Here is a 23,646-nt window from a genome sequence, read left to right on the forward strand (position 1 = left end):
AAATAAATAGAATAAGAGAAAGTCCCCTTATAATCAATCAAATTGCTTAACGCGTATAGTCTAGATTATATAAGCTTATACAAGCCTATATTAAACACCGCTAGTTAAATTGCATACATAGCTTGAGTGGGTATTTCTAATACAAGCATTTTAACCTTTTAACCCTTTATCAAATTAGCTAAATTAAACGTCTATTTAGCCATTTTACATATCTTTATAATGATTTATCTAGCGGCTTTTATATCAATTCCAATTACATAGTTTTATTATAGCTTATGAGTCTAAATATGTCATTAGTATGGCGTACTGTACCTATAGCATATAAAGATAACAAAAAAACAATCTTAAATACATTCCCTGCTCATAAGTTATGCTTTACCAAAAACTTTAGCAAACAGAGCAGAAATAGAGTAGAAAAATAAATCAATATAAACCTGTAAATAAGGGAAGAAAAAAAAAAAATAAGAAAATATAATAAAAAAATTATAATTTAAATATATATCAAATAATATCCAATAATATCTGTAATATCAATAATCTTAATTGTATCAAACCCTTGCTGGATCACGGGAGCTTGTTATTAGTCCACTTTCAAATCTTTCAGGTCACAGGTTTCTCATTCTTATCAAAAACCATGGCAGGAACTTCTATCTTCTATCTTCCATCTTCTCTTGTCACCTTTATATTAATTCGTTTTTATAAGATCTTCTTGAGGGTTTTTAGTTATACCCCATTCTTGTAGAAGCTTTCAACCTTCTTCCGGTGATGCTAATGTAGAGGATTTCCCACCTTTAATAATAACCAGCTTAACTGGGTAGCCCCATCTATAGGGAATATTGTTAGATCGAAGTGTCTCTAGTATTTCTTTAAAAGCCCTTCTGCGTCTTAATGTTTCTGCCGAAAGGTCTGTAAATAAAAGAGCACCTTCATATTTCCCGGTCAGTTTCCCCTTAATTCTGTGAGTTCGCATTATCTTATCCTTCACATGATAATAATGAAGTCTTAATAATAAATCTCTTGGTGTAGATGTAGGCAAATGCTGTGGTCTAGCAAGTCTATGTAAACGGTCAAATAAAAGCATTTCTAGTGGTATATCTGGCAAGATGGAAACAAATAAACTTCTCATATAAGATTTCAAATCTTGCATTCCAATTTCTTCAGGGACTCCACGTATCCGAATATTATTACGCCGGGATCTATCCTCTACATTTATTAATTTTAATTCATGTTGAAGTATCCTATCTTCTATTGCATCCAACCGGTCTCCCAACAATGCATTAGTTACAGTGAACTCATTAACCTTCCCCTCTAGATGTACAGTTCGAGCATCTAGATCTATAAAATTTACTTTTAAATCGGCAATAGCAGCTTCCACTGTTATTTGCATCTTATTAACTGCCGCTTATTGATTTTATTGATTGGGTAACTAAAATAATAGATCAGGGTGGTGCAGTAGACCTTGCTAACCTAGATTTCAGTAAGGCTTTTCACACTGTTAAACATAGAAGGCTCATCAATAAATTGCAATCTTTAAGTTTGGATTCCAATATTGTTGAATGGGTAAGGCAGTGGATGAGTGACATGCAACAGAGGGTTGTAGTCAATAGAGTATAGTCAAAGCAGGGCCGCCATCAGGGCATGACAACCGCAACGGTTGTCATGGGCCCGGCAGTCCTGGGGGGCCCGGACTGCTCAGGTCGTCCGGGCCCCACATTCAGTGGGAACATACCGGGTCGCAGGGGGCCCTGCGACCCCGGTATGTTCCCACTGGGCCAGCCTCTTCTCCTGGGGGGCCAAGCAGCCGGTCACCTCAGGGCCCCCCAGAGGCTGGCCCTGCTGACACCCGGCGGGCGCGCGAGGGAGCACTCTCCTCCGAGTGCTTCCTCTTCAGCTCCCTCGCGCACCGTACTGATGCCGGAGCCGGAAGATGACGTCATCTTCCGGCTCCGGCATCAGTACGTGGCGCGCGAGGGAGCTGAAGAGGAAGCACTCGGAGGAGAGTGCTCCCTCGCGCGCCCGCCGGGTCACGAAATTTGAGTGGGTGGGGGAGAGGGAAAGCAGGAAATTTGAGGGAGGGGGAGAGGGAGGGAAGGGAGGAAATTCGAGTGGGTGGGGGTGGGTGGGTGGGGGGGGGATTTGAGTGGGTGGGGGGGATTTGTGGGGGTGGTGGTGGGGGTGGGGGGATTTGAGTGGGTGGGGGTGGGGGGGGATTTGAGTGGGTGGGGGTGGGGGGGGATTTGAATGAGTGGGGGGGAGAAGGAAGGCAGGAAATTTGAGGGGGGAGGGAGGAAATATGAATGAGTGGGGGGGAGAGGGAGGGGGGAGGGAGGAAATATGAATGAGTGGGGGGGAGAGGGAGGGAAGGGAGGAAATTTGAATGAGTGGGGGGAGAGGGAGGGAAGGGAGGAAATTTGAGGAGTGGGGGGAGAGGGAGGGAGGAAATTTGGGGGGGAGAGGAAGGTAGGAAATTTGATGAGGGGAGAGGAAGGAAATTTTTGGGGGGAGAGGAAGGTAGGAAATTTGGGGGGGAGAGGAAGGAAATTTGAGGGAGGGGAGGGAGAGGTAGGAATTTGAGGGGGGAGAGGAAAGGAGGAAATTTGAGGGAGGGGGGAGAGGAAGGGAGGAAATTTGAGGGAGGGGGGAGAGGAAGGGAGGAAATTTGAGGGAGGGGGAGAGGAAGGGAGGGGGAGAGGAAGGGAGGGGGAGAGGAAGGGAGGACATTTGAGGGGGGAGAGGAAGGGGGGAAATTTGAGGGAGGGGGGAGAGGAAGGAAATTTGAGGGAGGGGGAGAGGAAGGAAATTTGAGGGGGGAGGGAGGAAGGAAATTGGAGGGGGGGAGAAGGAAGGAAATTGGAGGGGGGGAGAAGGAAGGAAATTGGAGGGGGGGAAGGAAGGAGATTGGAGGGGGGAGAAGGAATGAAATTGGAGGGGGAGAAGGAAGGAAATTGGAGGGGGGGAGAAGGAAGGAAATTGGAGGGAGAGGAAGGGAGGAAATTGGAGGGAGGGGGGAGGAAGGGAGGACATTTGAGGGGGGAGAGGAAGGGAGGACATTTGGGGGGAGAGGAAGGAAATTTGAGGAGGGAGAGGAAGGAAATTTGAGGGAGGGGAGGGAGAGGTAGGAATTTGAGGGGGGAGAGGAAGGGAGGAAATTTGAGGGAGGGGGAGAGGAAGGGAGGAAATTTGAGGGAGGGGGGAGAGGAAGGAAGGAAATTTGAGGGAGGGGGGAGAGGAAGGAAATTTGAGGGAGGGGGGAGAGGAAGGAAATTGGAGGGGGGGAGAAGGAAGGAAATTGGAGGGGGGAGAAGGAAGGAAATTGGAGGGGGAGAAGGAAGGAAATTGGAGGGGGAGAAGGAAGGAAATTGGAGGGGGGAGAAGGCAATGAGAGGGAGGGGGAGAAGGAAATGAGAGGGAGGGGGAGAAGAAGGAAATGAGAGGGAGGGGGAGAAGAAGGAAATGAGAGGGAGGGGGAGAAGAAGGAAATGAGAGGGAGGGGGAGAAGAAGGAAATGAGAGGAAGGGGGAGAAGAAGGAAATGAGAGGGGGGGAGAAGAAGGAAATTGACGGGGGTAGGGGGAGAGATTGACATCCATCACACACACACAATGCACCCCTTGCACACAGAAAAACACAATGCGTTACACACAGACACACATACACAAGCAATGCATCCCTTACACACAGCAACACACAATGCACCCCTTCCACACACTCAGTGCATCCCTTACAGACACACACACTGCATCCCATACATACACAAACTCACCTTGTAGCCCTTACACATACAAACACAGATTCACACAATTCATTCCCCCCCCCCACACACACACACACACACCCCTGTGAACAAACTCATTGGTGGAACATGAAGGTTGACCCTGGGACCCAGACCTTGAGCTGTGTAAAGGGCCCTCAAAAAATGGAGCGCTTCTCGTTCTCCCAGAACATTGATTTTTCTGACCACAGTTACAAACCGCCTCCAGAGAGCCTGTTCTACACCAGACCAGTGGAGCCAGACGGCAGCTGAAGCCCATCATCATCCTCATCTGGTTGTAAGTAGGCAATCTAGTATATTATTCGTGGCACTAATCTTTAATGTACCTCACATTAAAGGGACACTATAGTCCCCAGAACCACTGCAGCTTAATGTAGTGGTTCTGGTGTCTATAGCCTGTCCCTGCAGGCCTTTTATTGTAAACACGGCGGCACTGCAGCACTGTGTTAGTTAACATGGCAGATCATATGGGTGGGGCACTGTGATGTCACATGGGGGGCGGCAAACTTCCTTGCACCGGCCCTGCAGACACTGCATCCCTGTGAGCGGACTCAGGGGGGGAGGAGGGGACACTCGGGTGCAGGCGCCGGGGGGCCCAGACCTTGAGCTGTGTCAGGGGCCCCAAAATTTCTGATGGCAGCCCTGAGTCAAAGCATGGGCTTGTCACCAGTGGCGTACCTCAGGAATCTGTACTTGGACCCATTCTCTTTAATATTTTTATTTGTGATATTGCAGAAGGTCTTGATGGTAAGGTATGTCTTTTTGCTGATGATACTAAGATACGTAAAAGGGTTGATGTTCCAGGATAAGCCAAATGGCAAATGATTTAAGTAAACTAGAAAAATGGTCAGAGTTGTGGCAACTGACATTTAAAGGGACACTATAGTCACCTGAACAACTTCAGCTTAATGAGCTTGTTCAGGTGAGAACTATAGCTCCCTGCAGCCTTTCTCATGTAAACACTGTATTTTCTGAGAAAATACAGTGTTTACATTGAAAGCTAGAAACACCTCCAGTTGCAGTCACTCAGAGTGAACCAGAGGGACTTCGGAGTTGATGGAGGCATAATATGCATCCATCCACTCAGATCTGCTGTCAGCAGAGCACAGGACAGCACTGTGCACAGCATCCTGTGATTAAGTATCTCCTCCCTCTGCATTCAGATACCGAACTTTCCTCATAGAGATTCATTGATTCAATTCATCTCTATGAGGAGATGCTGATTGGCCAGGGCTGTGTTTGAATCATGCTGGCTCTGCCCCTGTTCAGTCTCAGCCAATCCTATGGGGAAGCACTGTGATTGGATCAGGCTACCACATGTCAGCAGACTGCTAGTTTTTCTGAGTCTAACAGCATGCAGATTTACAGCTTCTGGCTTGAATACAGTAAGATTTTCACTATATTTATGGAGGCATGAGGGGCCCAGGGGGGCTAGATGGTGGTGTCAGGAATACATGTTTGTGTTCCTGACCCTATAGTGATCCTTTAATGTGAATTTGAATTAAATAGCAAGCTCTACAGTAAATGGATGATTCAATAAATGGTTTATCATCATTAACACATTCATGACTACATGTTACAGCATGTTTCTAGGCTTCATTTCCATTTTTACTGAAGAAATTAATATCTGATAATTGAACACCTTCTTCCAGGGAAAAGAGGAAATACTCATCTCACAGTATTTACAAGTTTTCTTTAATATACAGGACTAGCAGGAACCAAAATATTTGTTCTCCTTTCCAGGATCAGATATTTATTAAGCATAGCAATCTTCCATTATTCTCAGATGTTGATGGCAGAAGAAAACTCAAGCAATTTCTCACAAGCTGTATGCACCACAAAGTTTTAAACTTAATTTAGAACTTCCAACCACTGTTCTTAACAGAGAGATATAATTTGACACAATTTTATAAGAAGATTTGGGGGACAACACTACAGAACTAAGCCAAGAGATCATATTACCATAAATGTAATATATATATATATATATATATACACGCACACACATACACACATATCTATATATGTGTGTGTGTGTGTGTGTGTGTGAGTATATATATATATCTGTGGAAAAATATAAGAGACCACTCCATTTTTCCTTAAATCAGCATCTCTACATGGCAGTCATTCCACGTCCAGAGTCTGTTAAATTCCAGCAAAGGTACACCTCATTCTAGTTCAAGAGGTACTGATTAGGCCAGGGGTAGGCAACCTTTGGCACTCCAGATAATATGGACTACATAGCATTGCCAGCATCATGGCTGTAAGAGTATTATTGGAGATGCAGTCCAGAACATCTAGTGTGCCGAAGGTTGACTATCCCTGGAATTCGGGTACCACAAAAGATATATAATGAGTAAAAGTATAAAAACTACAAGAGTTGTCAGTACTATCGTCTTGCAATAGGACCAGCTGAATGACAAAAGCAGTGCTAGTAGTACCTCAAAAGTAATTGGAATTAAAAAAGAACTACCATTGAAAAGTAAGGTTTTTATTGAGGCTTGACTGGCAGCAGAGGGATACAGTGAGCTTCAGGTTGCTTTCATCCTTAAAATTCCAAAGATGGCTGTTCATAAGAACAAAGTCAAGCAGCACACATTGGGGATAACAAAGCTACAGACTTGCAAAAATGACTGTTGACAGACTGGGATGACCGACAACTCATTCATTGTTAAAAAGATTGGAAAGGACTCTAATGGGTCTAATGTCCAGCTTTGGAGACCTGGAGAGGTTTACAAGCCACAGTGTCTCGCACCCACTGTTAAATTTAGTGGAGGATCAGTGATGATCTGTGGATGTTTCAGTATGGCTGGAATCAGGCAGATGCATCTTTATGAAGGACACATGAATCAGATACGTACATGAAAATGTGCTTCCTCCTGCTCTGACAATGATCCTCAACCTCTCAGGATTGTTTCTTCCAGTAAGACAATTGCTCCATGCCACACAGCTAAGCCAATCAAGATCTGGAAGGAGGACCCTTAGAGCCTGCCATGGTCAGCCCAATCTGCAAACCTGAACTCCACTGAAAATCCGAATGTGATCAAAAAGAAGATGAATGGTTAGAAACAATCAAATAAAACTTGTTGTTTGAAAGTTGTTTGAATTTTGGGGCCAGGAATGGCATAAAGTCTCCCAACAGCAATGTAAAAGACTGGTGGAGGCCATGCCAAGATGCATGAAAGCTGTGGTAGAAAATCAGGGTTTTTCTACCAAATATTGATATCTGAAATCTTGCTAAGTTAAATCATTAGGTTTGTGTTGTTTAAAAATTAATATTGGTAGTATGTGATTAAGCGTAGGATTTTGTTAATAGGCAATTAACTGACTTACCGAGAACAAGGGAGATAGATATATACATATTATTATTATAAAGCGCCAGCAAATTCAGTGATGCTGTACAATGGGTGGACTAACAGACATGTAATTGTAACTAGTCAAGTTGGATGCACAGGACATAGCGCACATATGTAATTGAACTACTTTGTATATTTCCCTAACAAACTTTCCATCCTAACAAATATTAAGAAATTTATCAGGGAAAAGAAAGGGTTCAGTGAAGATCAGGATAACCATATAATCAGGATCATTTTATTTGATAAGTATCATTTCCCACACCTATCGGTACTACAGGTAAATGTTAGAAAGTCTTGCATGGGCTTAAATGTCATCAAAAATTTTATGTGATTTTATGTGATTCAATATGATTCAATATGGTTTGCACAACTAGTGATATTCTGTATCGCAATAAGGATTTTTGAACATTCTGGTTCAGAAGATATTATCTGTTATTCCTTTTCCCAATTTACCATCAACAGTTATATTTGGCTTTTGTACATTGCTGTTTATAAAATATATCCCCATGTCAAAGGAATGCTGATATTTGTTTAAGATGTGAGAATAACAGTGTCACCTACATAACTGTATATGTACGATTTTTGTCTAAGACGTTCTGTTAAGAAATATGTTTTTTTTTTCTTCTTATGATAGTATCGTATATATGCAGAGTTAGCTGTAAGGAAGAGAAGAATGGATATTTCTTATGGCTGAGATGGGATACCCAGGAGTCAGAAAAAGGAATCATAGTTATGAGACTTGAGGCTTTCCATGTCTAGGCCCCCAACCTTGTATTCCATAGTATATACTTTAAATGCTTTGGTATTTTACATGTATTCAGAGTAAATCTCAAGTTTCATCTATGCTAAATAACGTTTGAAATATTCAAGTGGACATCATTAAAAAAATAAGGTGGGGAAAAACAGATGAGAAACAAATATAGACAAGAACTACGTCTGTACAATTCTCCATAATGGAGGGAGCGTAACACCACGACCCCAGGAGTTTTGCAAGTTTATTTACTGAAGTGTGATTTCAAAGTGACTTTCAAATTTAAGGTGAATATAGCCAAACTGGAAACATTCTCTAAGTCAACTATGTTTACAGTTAAGCTACCCTGGAGTTAAAGGGACACAATAGCCTCCTGAACCACTACAGCTTAATGTAGTGCTTCTGATGTCTATAGCATGTCCCCGCAGGCTCATAAATATAAATTATACCTTTTCAGAGAAAAGGCACTGTTTACATTGTTGCCTAGTAACACCTCTAGTGACAGACACTCAGACAGCCACAAGAGATGCTTCATATTCCAGTGCTGCACTGGAGACACTGAATGCTCCCCATAGAGATGCACTGATACAATGCATCTCTATGAGTAGACGCTGATTAGTGCAGTGTGGTGTTTTGCTGTGCATGCGCGATAGCCTCCCAATGCTTTCTTTTGGGAAAGCATTGGATTGGCTGAGATCATCAAGATTGATGATCTCAGCCATGGGGGCGGGGCTTGCAGTGGAAAAAAAGGTAAAATAAATACATTTTTACTCCATTCTGAGGGGAACCGGGAACATAAACATGTAGTCCAGCACTATAGTGTACATGCTCATACTGCACGCTACTAACACACGTTAAAAGTGTTCTCTGGACTGAATCCGATATCAGTGCAACATGCTGGTATACAGCAGTGACTGGACATTTTACTTTGGCCAACTTGCAGGTTCTACAGTACATGTGTAACTAAAGCGCATTGAAGGGGTGATATGAAGGGGTGTATATGCTCTGCAACAATCTGTGGGTAGAGATACTGGTCAAAGTAACATCTACATGAATGCCAGGACCCAGCAGAACATTGCTTAGACTTAGAGCATAACACTGCCTCCACCTTCTTCTCTTTTTGTTTACTGCTTTTTGTTGCCATCTCTTTCCCAGGTAAACGACATGCACGCACCCGGCCATCCACTTGATCTAAAAGAAAACATGATTCATCATTTCAGGAAAAAATTGCACTATATGGTTATCCTAAGGTTTGGCTTTATTGGATATACATTTTCTTCTCTAAATTTTACATCCTGCATCTTGTAGCCAGGTACCCTGAAAAAGTCCTATTAATCCTAAACACCAAAACCTTACAAGCCCCCAAATGTTAGATAACCACAACCCATGAACAAAATACTCAACCCAACAATAAATAACACCAACCCTAAGCCTGCCTAACCTGTCTTTAGATATTCTGATTGTTTTAAACTACAACACAAGTAACATAACTGTCATAAGGCTGATCTGCTATAAATGCAGCATTTTTTCAAATGATGCTCTGTATCTTAAATGCATCATTTTGATGTCAACATTTTAATGATATCATGGATTAATATGATTTATATAAGACTTACCAGAAGAAGACACCAGGGTGTAAAGGGTAATATGATTTATTTTTTTTAAATACAGTTTACTAAGTTGTTGGGCTATAAATATAATAATATATTAAAACAGCTGGATGTTTCAACATAATCCAGAAAAAAAGTTAGTATTACGCCCAGTTCAAGAATGAACTACATGCTTTTTGATACTGGGCAATGATTTTACTGGCTCGTGTATAATGCCAGCAAAGTACTCACATTTTACTGTAAATATAGACAGATTTGGAAAAACCAATAGTCTACTAAGTGAAAGTTAGACGAGCAAGTCAGCTGCATAAACTCACTTGAATTTTAATTACACAGTAAAATGATTGTCAGTTCTGCTTTCATAGAGCTTCTTCAGAAACTGTTTTCCCAAATTATCTCGGTAATAGAGAGATAAAATTAACCAATGGCCTTAATCTCTATAATTTAATTAAAATGGGTCATCTTCATGCTTATCTCTCTGATTTGAGACCACTATTTTGCTGCCAAATTTGAATATTGTTAGAACTGGCAAGAAATTATTCTTATGGAAATATGTGTTCCATGTATACCGTAGTAATAATAGCACACATCAGTGACTCCACTACCTCTGACTCAATGAAGCTGGCAGTACTACAGGATACAGTAACTTATTACAGTTTATTATTCAATTTTACTCTCTATATATTTTACAGCCAACATTAAGTTAAAGTAGCTTACCATGCTGATGGATATGTTGTTTTGGTTAAGGTACGTGTAATTGATTAGTTAAACACTGAGATCAGACTTTATCCTCAAACATATGACTTCTCTTGTCTCTCTTCTGGAAAAATTACCTCCATCATTTTACCATATGCCACCACCTTTACACCAACGCAAAGCTGCAGTTTTATAAAACGGTCAAGCAAAATTCGCCTGACCTGGACTGACAACTTAAATGAACATTAGAAAAATATATTTTCTTACTCCACCAGGCAACTGGATCATGAACTGAGTGGAGGATGGAGGTTTTAGGTTGTAAGATTCAAAAATTAAAAACTTGCCAGGGAAGAACTCCTCAATTGACATGTAAAATCAATGTAATTTTCACAACACAGCCCTCTGCTGCCAGTGGGGTAACATCACCACATGCCCAGAACAATTCTGATGCTCCCAACCAATGACAGGCTGTAGGGTTATGATTAAAGTAAAGCTTTAAACATTTATGAAAATTGCTCCTATGATATCTATATCCAAAGATATATATGTAGTGTTAAATAAAACTAGTCAAAATATGATTGCAATGCTTAGTATCTGATGCATCTGTTAGCTAATTTATTTTATTTATTACTGCTATTTATAAAGTGCCAACAGATTCCGCAGCGCTGTACAATTTGTGGAGAACGTACAATATACACAGACAAATACAAGAGGTAGAGAGAGCCCTGCCCGTGAGCTGATTAATCATTTCCATTGGAGCTCTTTTATACAAAGTGCTTAGCTAGATGGCCCGTGAGCTTACAATCTAAAGGATAAAGCTAATCTTACTAGACATCCAAAAAGAGGTAAGGGGACAGAAGAAGGAAAAGGTGAGAATTAATAAAAAGTAAAAAAGAAAGGGTAGAAGGAAAGAGAAAAAACACACACAGGGGAAGGATAAACAAGGAATTTAGTTGGAAAGCTAAAGAAGGACAGAAAAAGTAGCATAATGCCTGCCCTCCTGGAAGTGACTGGCTGTGACAACCTAGGGCCAGGCACAAGGGGTAAGTCCTGTCTCCTGTAATCAGTCACTAAACTGTGTCTCAGAAGGTTGCCCATAATGCTAGAGTAACTGGCTGGCACCTGGAGAAGAAATATAGTTCAGCCAATAAAACCTCCTAGGCATTGTATTTCTCCTTTGTGGAATGTGGATCCACCACCAGATCCTCAAAACTCCATATCTTTTCAGCCCCCCAAAAAGAAGCAGGTTGCTAAAGACAGAACCAAGTCTCAGTAGCAAAGTAGTGTGCTGAAGGAGCATGGCAGCTGTCTCAAATGGAGTTGGGACATCTGAGAGTTTGCTGATAATCTCGTGTATAGTGGTCCATAAGTCTCACAGCTTTGAGCATGACCACCAAATATGAAGCTACCTCCAATATCTTCAGAGCATCGCTAGCAGATGGCATGATGGCTTTGATGTGATCATGTAGTGCTATCATTGTGCAGCACCACCTAGGAAATATTGTTTAGAATTTTTCCTTTATCTGGGCTGAAAAGAATCATTTGTTGGTTAGAACCAAAATTATACTGCCAATTGTTCAATGATGGTGGATCTTGCTCCCATTTAGCAATGCATTATGGTGAGAATGATGTTCTATTCAATATGAGCATCTGATAGATCATAGAAATGCCCCTGAAAGGAAGAGTCCCAGTGTGGCAGAGGGATTTTAAGATATTTATGGACTAGGATTCAGCACTGATCCAGTATGTGAGTGAGGATGAAGGTAAAGAGCAACAATTCAACCTCTCTGAATGTGTTGTACTGGTATGCTGATAATCTGTAGACAGTTCATCACTTCAATAACCCCTTAAGGACCAATATCATCTGAACACTCTATTTTTTAAAGATCATATTCCATAATGGAATGACTCATTTAACTGCCAAAACAAAAGTTGAAAAAAACTGAATATTCTCTGCTGGCATAAAGTCTGAATACGGCAAAGTCTAACAATGGGTCCTTGTAGGGTTAATAAAAATATTTTCCTTTAAATAAGTATCAAAGATGCACGTCGAACATTCTTAATTGTGTTCAAAAGATTTGCTTAATAAAACAGAAAAGTCACCAATGCCCCTTCAAATCCAAACCATATGCACAGTACAAGTGCAATATTATTTATAGCAGATTGTATCGTTGTGCTTTTACCCTGTCCTCTGTACATTACTAAATGTCTCCTAAATCCAGTTTGTGTATTCTTAATTCCATTATAAGTCAGCACTCCTGTTAACAATCTGCACTTGGTGACATCACTGCACCTGCTTTGCCTTTGGCTCTTCAAACCCAGTTAGGATTTGGATGTGATGTCTTAAACACTAACATAGGTTATATAACCCACTGGAAGACAAACCCTTGAGAGAGAAAAGATGGAATGCCAGAGTGGAAAGGCTGTATTTCTACAATAAAAGAGCGTAGGAAAGAACTCTTTATTACCATAAATTCTATTTTAGTATCAATGAGAGTCTGCAAAGTCATAGTCCATCTGATGTACCCCACGGCCAGTTGCCATCACTCTATTAAACTTTGATATAAATAAGTGTAGCTACAGAGCCAAATGGGCACTCCTGACCTTCTGTCTGCAATCACATTTTAAATCGACCTTTAAATCCTCAGCACGGATTACTTCTCACATCTTGCAAAGTACACAGAAGAGCACATGCTTTCTCTGCAAACCAACACAGTGTATAACTGACACTGCAGACAACTTGTGTTCACCAAGCCTACCAGCAGCTAGTGAATGTTGGTAAGCCAAAGACAAAGCATGTTTTTACTCTTTTATGTCACCTTATTACTTCTATTTAGTTATTTCACATGGCAATAAGACCAATTTGGCCTTATCACAACACTCCTGTTATGCATTATAGTGGTGGATGCTTACTGCATCTCCAATCAATTCTGTGCAAAGAATCAGGAGAAGATGTAATATCATACTCAGTGGACTAAACATTGAGACAATAGATTAATGGACATCATCATAACTTTAACCACCACATTGCACCCTAAAATGTGTGCTTGGCCCCAGAGGTGTAACTAGAAACCACCGGCCCCGGTGTGAAAATTGCCCCCCATGTGCCTCATTTACCCTGCCTCTCCAAGGGTCTCATTCCATCCCCACACCCCTCCAAGTATTTCATTCCCTCCCCAGCCCCTTCATGAGTATCATTCTCTCCCCCAACTCCTACATGTGTCTCATTCCCTCCCTCAGCCCCTCCATTCCCTTCTCCCCATGTGTCGCATTCCACCCAGCCCCTACATGTATCTCATTACCTACTCCCAGACCCTCCATCTGTATTATTCCCTCCCCCAGCCCCACCATGTGTTTACATTCTCACCCCCAGGCAGTCAATGTGTATCATTCACTTCCTCAGCCCTTCCATGTGTATCATGCCCTTCCCCCATGTGACTCATTCCTGCCGGCCCCTCCATGTGTCTCATTCCCTCCCCCCAGCCCCTCAATGTGTCTCATTCCCTTTCCCCCATGTATATCATTCACTTCCCCCATGTGTCTCATTTCCCCTGCCCCTCCCTGTGACTCATTCCCTCACCCTAATCCCCTCCATGTGTATCATTTGCTCACCCCAGTTCCTCCATGAGTTTAATTTCCTCCCTCCAGCCCCTCCATGTGTATCATGTCCTTCCCCCCATGTGTCTCATTTCCCCGAGCCCCTCCCTGGGTCTCGTTCTCCCCCCCCAGACCCTCCATCTGTGTCAGTCCCTCCACCCCAGCCCCTTCATGTGTCTCATTCCCTCCCCCCAGCCCCTCTATGTGTCTCATTCCCTTCTGTCAGGATCGGGACAGGGATCCAACACGCAGGGTACAAAGAGTGGAAAGGTACGTATACCGGGCCTTAGAATGGCCGGACTAACGTACCGAGAGTAATAGAGAATAGTCAGAGACAAGCCGAGGTCGAGGGAACGAGAAGACAGATAAGCGAGAGACAAGCCGGGTCAAGGGATAACAGAGAAGCAGGGTAGTACAACAAGCCGAGTCAAAACCAAATAGAACAAACTAGAATACCAGAGCACTGAGTGACTAGACAAGCTAGAACCACAACAGGGCAATGAGCTGAAGAGAGAAGTAAGCTTAAATACCCTGGCTCCGGATGGTAAGCACGCCTCTGACAAGTGCCGATTGGATATCGGACACTTGAGTGACAGGTCGCTCGTGATAGCGTCATGACGTCACGTATTGAGCGTCCTGCTAGAAAAGGATGTGGATTCCTCGCGGCCGGTGTTTAAGTGGCTGGATGAACCGCGAGGAACGGAGGAAACAGCTCGCCTGGACGGATAAACCACCAAGTCTCTCCCTCCCTTAGAGGTAGAGACCTCAGGTACCCTGACAGTACCCCCCCTCTCAGATACGCCCACCGGGCGGAAGGAACCGGGGCGAGATGGGAAGCGGAGGTGAAATGCTCTGCGAAGGCGAGAAGCATGAACGTCCTCCTGAGGTACCCAACTCCTCTCCTCAGGACCATATCCCCTCCAGTTGACCAGATATTGCAATTTTCCCCTTGAAATTCTGGAATCAACGATGGAGCTTACCTCGTACTCCTCCCGACCCTCCACCTGAACAGGACGAGGCGAGGAGACCTTAGAGGAGAATTTGTTGCAAATAAGAGGTTTCAACAAGGAGACATGAAAAGAGTTAGGAATGCGTAAGGCAGGTGGCAGAGCAAGGCGATACGCAACCGGATTGATACGAGTGAGAACCCTGTAAGGGCCTATGTAGCGAGGAGCAAATTTCATAGATGGAACTTTTAGTCGAATATTCTTAGTACTTAACCATACCCTATCCCCAGGAACAAAAACAGGAGCCGCTCTTCTATGCTTGTCAGCGTGTTTCTTGAACAACGAGGAACTATGTAACAGAATTTGCCGAGTCTGATCCCATAATTTCTTCAGGTTGGCGACATGATCATCAACCGACGGTATCCCCTGAGAAGAGGAAACCGAAGGAAAAATCGAAGGATGAAAGCCATAGTTCATGAAGAAAGGGCTAGAGCGAGTTGAATCGCAAACAAGGTTATTGTGTGCGAACTCCGCCCAAGGAATCAGACCGACCCAATCGTCCTGGTGTTCGGAAACAAAGCAACGCAGATACTGTTCGATCTTTTGATTGGTACGTTCAGCAGCTCCGTTAGACTGAGGGTGATAGGCCGAGGAGAAGTTCAATTTGATGCCCATTTGAGAACAAAAGGATCTCCAGAAACGTGAGACAAATTGAGAGCCTCTATCAGAAACAATCTCCGAAGGAATCCCATGTAGGCGAAAAACCTCTCTTGCAAAAATCCCCGCCAATTCAGGAGAAGTCGGAAGTTTAGGTAATGGCACGAAATGGGCCATCTTAGTAAATCTATCCACTACCGTGAGAATAACAGTCTGTCTCTTGGAAGCAGGCAAATCAACGATAAAGTCTATGGACAAACAGGACCAAGGTTTCTCAGGAATGTCCAAGGGGTGTAACAGGCCACATGGAGATGCATGAGGTAGTTTAGTCTTGGCACACGTTTCACAAGCTGCGACGAACTCCTCAATATCTTTTCGAAGTGAAGGCCACCAGAAATCCTTGGATATCAAAGAGTATGTCTTGCGAATACCAGGATGACCAGCTATTTTACTTTCGTGAAAACACTGTAAGAGCTCCAGTTGAAGTTCAGGAGGAACAAAGTTTCTTCCCTCAGGAGTGTTTCCGGGAGCTAGATGTTGTGACTTCAAGATCTGGTCAAGTAGCGGAGAATGAATTTTGAGACTGGTATTAGCAATAATATTGCATTTGGGTACAATGGAGGACATAAGTGGTTCAACTGAAGCAGAGGGCTCATATTGGCGAGATAGCGCATCGGCTTTAGAATTCTTTGACCCAGGTCTGTAAGTCAGAACGTAATTGAAATGGGTAAGAAACAACGACCAACGAGCCTGCCTGGAGGACAACCGCTTAGCCTCTCCGATATAAGACAAATTTTTGTGGTCAGTTAGAATGGTAACAGGATGTAATGTACCTTCCAATAAATGTCTCCACTCTTTCAAAGCCTTGATAACCGCTAGTAATTCTCTGTCACCAATGTCATATCTGCTTTCAGTACCGGTCAATTTTTTAGAGAAAAATCCACATGGATGTAATGGTTTATCAACCCCCAACCTTTGAGATAGGACAGCACCTAAACCAGTCTCTGATGCGTCTACCTCAAGTAGAAAAGGCAGAGAAGTGTCGGGGTGAACTAAAATTGGAGCGGAAGCGAAAAGCTCCTTGAGAGTTTTGAACGCAAGGAGAGCTTCAGTAGTCCAATTCTTAGTATCAGCCCCCTGTTTGGTCATATTAGTGATAGGTGCGATAATGGAAGAATAGCCCTTAATAAAGCGCCTGTAATAATTAGAAAAACCAATAAATCTCTGTATGGCTTTAAGACCTTTGGGTAAAGGCCACTCTAGAATGGATTGGAGCTTATCCGGATCCATCTTAAATCCCTCCCCAGAGATCACATAGCCGAGAAAGGTTACCTGGGTTTGATCAAAGCTACATTTCTCCAACTTGCAGTACAAGCCATGCTGGAGAAGCTTGTGCAAAACCCTCCTGACTTGCTTGTGATGAGTCTCAATCTCACTAGAATGAATGAGTATATCATCTAGGTATACAATGACGCAATCTTGCTGAAATTCCCTAAGAACCTCATTTATCAGATCCTGGAATACAGCTGGCGCATTGCATAACCCAAAAGGCATAACAGTATATTCATAGTGACCATATCGAGTATTGAATGCCGTCATCCACTCATGTCCCTGCTGGATTCTCACCAAGTTATATGCCCCTCTGAGGTCTAACTTGGTGAAAATTGTAGAGCCCTTCAAACGATCGAAGAGTTCGGTGATCAAGGGAATCGGGTAGGCATTTTTAATGGTTATCTTATTCAAGCCTCGATAATCAATACAAGGTCTCAAAGAACCATCTTTCTTTTTAACAAAAAAAAATCCAGCCCCGGCAGGGGAGGAGGACCTCCTGATGAATCCCTTGTCTAAATTCTCGTGAATATACTCCTCTAGAACTGAGTTCTCTTTTGTAGATAATGGGTATACATGACCTCTGGGAGGCATGGTACCAGGGAGTAGGTTAATTTTGCAATCAAAGGACCTGTGTGGGGGTAAGGTATCGGCTTTCTTTTTGTCAAATACTGCCTTTAAATCTAGATACTGAGGCGGAATTTGTGTCTCTGTAGGATTGTCAGAGGTAGTCGATGTATTAGTTAATCCGAGAGGTAAGACCTTCCGCAAGCATTTTTCTTGACAATTCTCTCCCCACGAAACTATCTCCCCTGACTCCCAATTAATAATAGGGTTGTGTCTCCTCAACCAGGAGTACCCCAGGACTATGGGAATAGACGGAGAAGAAATGAGCATTAAGGATATATCCTCTTTATGTAGGATGCCAACAGTTAAGTTAATCGGTATGGTCTCATGGAAAATAACAGGCTCAAGTAACGGTCTACCATCGATGGCCTCAACAGCCAGTGGTGTCTCTTTTAACTGGGATGGGATAGCATGCTTGGCAACAAAACCCTGATCTATAAAGCTCTCAGCAGCTCCAGAATCGATTAGTGCCATAGTCTTTACTACTCCCTTCTCCCACCTCAAAGAAACGGGTAACAGAAGCCTGAACTCTTTGTAATTGTGAATAGAGGACAAAGTAGAAACACCCAAGGCCTGTCCTCTAGAGAAACTTAGGTGCGAGCGTTTCCCGAACGATTAGGACAATTTAGGCGTAAATGTCCTCTGACTCCACAATACATACATAAACCCTCCCTTCTTCTGTACTGTCTCTCTCTCTCTGTGAGATGAGTACTGCCTATCTGCATAGGTTCAGAAATACGTAAGTCCTCGAACTCAGAATTTTGAAAGGTAGGCGCTAGTTTAAAGGAGGGTCTACGGGTCCTATCTCGAGTGTTCTGCCTCTCTCTTATGCGTTCATCAATACGAGATATAAAAGAAATTAAATCCTCCAAATTCTCAGGGAGTTCTCTAGTAGCGACTTCGTCAAGAATTACATCTGATAACCCATTCAGAAACACATCTATATAAGCCTGTTCGTTCCACTTAACTTCTGCCGCCAAGGACCTGAACTCTAGTGCATAGTCCACAAGTGTTCGATTGTCCTGTCTAAGGCGCAACAGTAATCTAGCTGCATTGACCTTTCTACCAGGAGGGTCAAAAGTTCTTCTAAACGCAGCTACAAAGGCATTATAATTATAGACTAGTGGATTATCATTCTCCCATAAAGGATTGGCCCATCTCAGAGCTTTCTCAATGAGTAAAGTAATAACAAATCCAACCTTCGCTCTATCTGTAGGATAAGAGCGGGGTTGTAATTCGAAATGGATGCTAATCTGGTTCAGAAAACCACGGCACTTCTCCGGTGACCCGCCATAACGTACTGGTGGGGTAATACGGGAAGAAGCACCTACAGTGGCTACCTCTAGACCTGAGACTGCAGGAGAAATAGAAGGAGTACGTGTCTCCTCAGGTGGGTTACTAGCACGAGACAAAAGTGCCTGTAGTGCTAGAGCCATCTGATCCATCCTATGCTCCATGGCGTCAAACCTGGGATCAGAAGAACCAAGCTGACTGTTTGTACCTGCAGGATCCATTGGCCCTGTCGTAATGTCAGGATCGGGACAGGGATCCAACACGCAGGGTACAAAGAGTGGAAAGGTACGTATACCGGGCCTTAGAATGGCCGGACTAACGTACCGAGAGTAATAGAGAATAGTCAGAGACAAGCCGAGGTCGAGGGAACGAGAAGACAGATAAGCGAGAGACAAGCCGGGTCAAGGGATAACAGAGAAGCAGGGTAGTACAACAAGCCGAGTCAAAACCAAATAGAACAAACTAGAATACCAGAGCACTGAGTGACTAGACAAGCTAGAACCACGACAGGGCAATGAGCTGAAGAGAGAAGTAAGCTTAAATACCCTGGCTCCGGATGGTAAGCACGCCTCTGACAAGTGCCGATTGGATATCGGACACTTGAGTGACAGGTCGCTCGTGATAGCGTCATGACGTCACGTATTGAGCGTCCTGCTAGAAAAGGATGTGGATTCCTCGCGGCCGGTGTTTAAGTGGCTGGATGAACCGCGAGTAACGGAGGAAACAGCTCGCCTGGACGGATAAACCACCAAGTCTCTCCCTCCCTTAGAGGTAGAGACCTCAGGTACCCTGACACCTTCCTCCCATGTGTCTCATTCCCTATCCCCCCATGGGTCTATTCCCTCCCCCCCCTTGTGTATCATTCCCTTCCCCCATGTGTCTTATTCCCTATCCCCCAGCCCCTCCACGTGTCCCATTACCTCCCCAGCCCTTCATGTGTTTTTCCTCCCTCCCCTTCTGTACCTGCTCACAGTCACGGTACCAGGTCGAGTCTAACAGGAAGTGCTCTCTCAGTGAGCACTTCCTGTCAGACCGAGATCCACTTGGCCACGCTACACACAGCGGTAGGAAGGGAGCATCCTGGATTGATGAGCTGGTCGCAGCTGCAACCCCTGCGACCTTGGTAGTTCTGCCAGTGCATGGCACACATATTCTGAACCCCCAGTTATAGCCATTAACACAACACAACGTTTTTTTTTCCTTTTTTGTTTTCCGTATTTTATTATTCGTTTTTAATCTATCATCTAGCTATTTCTTTATCTATCTATTGATCTATCTATCTATCTATCTATTTATCTATCGATCTGTCTGTGTTATTAAAAAGGGCAGAAAAAGAGGAAAAGAAGAGAAAGAATAACAAAGAAAGAGCATTAAAATATCACACCACAGAAAAAAAGGAAGAGTTGCTGGGCCTGATGTGAACAGGACAAGGTCAAGGTCAGGAGATCCATAAGTCGGTATGACAAGCCAGTCAGTGTAGGCAGCAGACAACGAGACAAGACCAAACAAGACAAGGTCAGGAATAGAGAATATCAGGATAAGCTGTAAATCAATCTAAATTCATAGTAATATTTCATTCTTAATAATTTAGTTATGTATAGAATATTCTGAAGCAATATGTAATTAAGACCAGGTAGAGATGTTCATTCAAAAAATGAAAATCAAACTTTGCGATCAGATACATAGATATGTGAATAGATTTGATAAGATGAAAATTGATTTAAAAAAATTCACAGGTAGCATTATTACATTTGGGTTGGCCAATCTTGAAACCATCTCAATTTTATTTGGTCGTACACTGCTTTATGGCCATAAAGATTTTGATAGCGAGAAGTAGGAAACAATACCTGCCAGTGTCTTTATTTATATCTCCTGAAACAACAGTCTCCTACATTTTCCTACACAGAATCCCACATTTTCCTGTTTAAACCTCCTTTATTGCACAGTCTGTTTAGTTTAGAATTTTTATCTCCTGCTCTGTTAATAGCCAGCTACAGCCTGAGGCAGCCTCCTGTGTATTATTTAAATTCAAGAAACAGAATAGTTGATATTAAAGTAAACACGCTGCGCAGTAAGACCTGATTGAAAATGAAACTTTTTTCATGGAGGCTGTGTGAGTTACAGCTAGGGGAGGTGTGACTAGGACAGCAGAAAGCAATTTAACTAATAAATGGCAGAAAAACTAATAGTAAGAAGGCAGGGGCTTGAACTATACCCCAATCCTGCTTCATTAAGCTAAAGTTATTTTTGGTGCTAAGATTACCCTTTAATCACCAGACTAATCACAGGTAAATGCTGTTATCAAAACATTAACAGGAAATAATTAAAATCTTAAAAATAAATATTACTGTATAAAAAAGTTAAATTATTACTGAACAGTACAAATGTACTGATCATCATAAAATGGTTAATAAAATAAATGTGTTTTATTTAACCCATTCATAACTGAGCCCTTTCCCAAATTCTGTGATTTCACGAGACAGGCCTTTTTGGCATTTTTGCTGTGTTTGTTCCCTTGTAATTAAACACCAACCCTTTAACTATACACATACATAATATATACTGTTTTTATATGACAGGCAGGGCTTTTTTTCTGATATCCAATATGCATGCTTAACATACTGCTAGTTATAAATAAAATGACAAAACAAAAAATGGGGGAAAAAAGTTAAAACAAAATATTGAAAACAAAGTGTTGATCATAAAACGTCTACACAACTAGAGCAAGTAAATATAACGAACGCAAAATAACTTGTTTTTTTCAGTCAGTAAGGAGTTAAATGCTGGAACACATTCTTTTGTATCTTTCAAACACTTGGTGTCACTAATCTCTGCCTAGGATCATAATGAGGAAAAAGAGAGCAGACTTTCTCACAAAGCCAAAGCTTATTTCTCTACAAAAATGTTGATTTGATCATAGATGGTTGTTATGTAATATATCTTTATCTACAACCACTAAGGTTAGCATCAGTCAGAATCCAGCAAAGAGTAAAAAAAAAACAAAAAAATGTGTGTTTTTTTTCCCCACATAATTCTTGCTACACCTTTTCTCAGCATGTACATTTATACAAGCACATATTTTATGGAAAGTGTGAGTTTTGCATTTAACCTGAGCATATGCAATATAATACCCTTCTTTTAGTTCTCTAGAGAACATTGTTTTTAGGTTTTCCTGAGAAAATATTCATATTTTGTCAATTTAATTCCAGCTACGTTGAACAATAGCCAGAGTTCTTGACTTGACACTTTTCTCATGACTTAAACAAGATCCAGGAGGTCATAGTTTTGCCTCCACATAATGAATCAGAGGAAGAAATCCCATAGACACCTGTAGGACATGACGTACACTAAGCATAAGATATGGAAGAATCTTATCCCAGTGAGTTTATGTGTATTAACACATTTTTAAAGTATTTTCTTTGAGGTCTTATTAAACTGTCCTATCAAACCATCAACCATGGATGATAAACAGATGTGCATAATTCTTGACAAGCCTCACTTCCTACTGTGATCTAAATGTAAAATGGGCCCCATCATAGCCGAGAGTTAATCACGTAAACCTATTCAATGAAAATATGTTTCTTTACCGAAATTCCATTGAAATGTCATAAATGGAATTTGTTAGCATATACACCGGCCACCTACAAAGTGGTTGAGGTATGAGTGTTTTAAAGGGACAAAATACAAATCACAATACTATACCAGTACCTTAAACTGCAGCTTTTAGTGAAAAGTACTACAATTATAAGTTCCCCATTTAAGGGGAGGGTAAGACAAAAAAAAAAACCATGAAATGTAAGTACACCCATATTGCTCTTTTCATTAAAGTGGCACTGTCATGGCCTCATATGTTTTTTTAACCCCCCTCCCAACTCCACTACATCTAATTTCCCCCCTAGTCAAACCCATATGTCAATAGGCCCCCCATATTACTTTTTTAAAATCTTTATCAATGTGACCCCATATTAGCATAAGGGAGATTGAAATCTCGCGAGTAGCCTGTGGCTGCTTACTGTTAAAAGAAAAAACCATAAAAGCCCCCCCGGCACCCACCCATGAGCGGCAGGTGGGGGCTCTAAATGACAATGGGGAGGAGACCTATTGTTCTCCCCCTGAGCCTCCACCCATGAGCGGCTGATAGGGGCCCTTAATTACAATGGGGGCAAGACCTATTGTCCTCCCCCCGACCCCCATCATTTGTGTCAATACTCTGAGTATATACTCAGTATATACCAAGAATAGATAACTGACAATATAGCTTCCATTTTTTATGTATTACATATTATCTTGGCGTATCTTGTTCCACTTCCTCTAGCTTGTAAACTTGTACCAGCAAGGTCTTCATCAGCTCTCGTTCAAAGTGAATTTAGAATTTAAGGTCAAAATAGCTGAACCAGAAATTTTCTCTAAATTATGTTATTCGTCCAGTTTGGCTCCGTTAGACTTAAATTTTAACTTTTTAAAATTCACTTTGAACTGTTACTTTAGTGGATAACCCTGCAAGTGTCAGAGAGCTGAGACCGTTGTGGCTTAGTACTTAGTACTTAGTACTATGCTTCATTTAGTCTTCTTCCTTTGGCTTATATTTATCTGTCTCTACATAAACAGAATCTAATTTTGGTCACAAAAAAAAAAACACCTTGGACAAGGTTATCAGAAATTCACAAGGGAATCGCAAATTTAAAGGCAGCATAGCTGAGCCCGATACCTAGTTGACTTGGCGAAAATTTCCAATTGGGCCATTTTGGCCTAGAGTTTGCAATTCTCTGGTGAATATCTGCCAATTCGTGGTTTAGCGAATAGCCTTACAATTTGACTATTTTTGGTCATTAAACCTCACATTGAGACATTAAATACTTCACACATTTATTCAATTTCCATCATTAAATTTATCAGCTTTGGGCTAAAATATTTTTCATTATTACTGAAAAAAAAAGTATTTGATGTTTGGCATAAACCATAAATATTGAATCATAGCCAAGAAATAGAAGAAAATAGATAGCAAATAGTCA

This window comes from Pelobates fuscus, chromosome 9 (assembly GCF_036172605.1).
Source record: "Pelobates fuscus isolate aPelFus1 chromosome 9, aPelFus1.pri, whole genome shotgun sequence".
Lineage (NCBI taxonomy): Eukaryota > Metazoa > Chordata > Amphibia > Anura > Pelobatidae > Pelobates > Pelobates fuscus.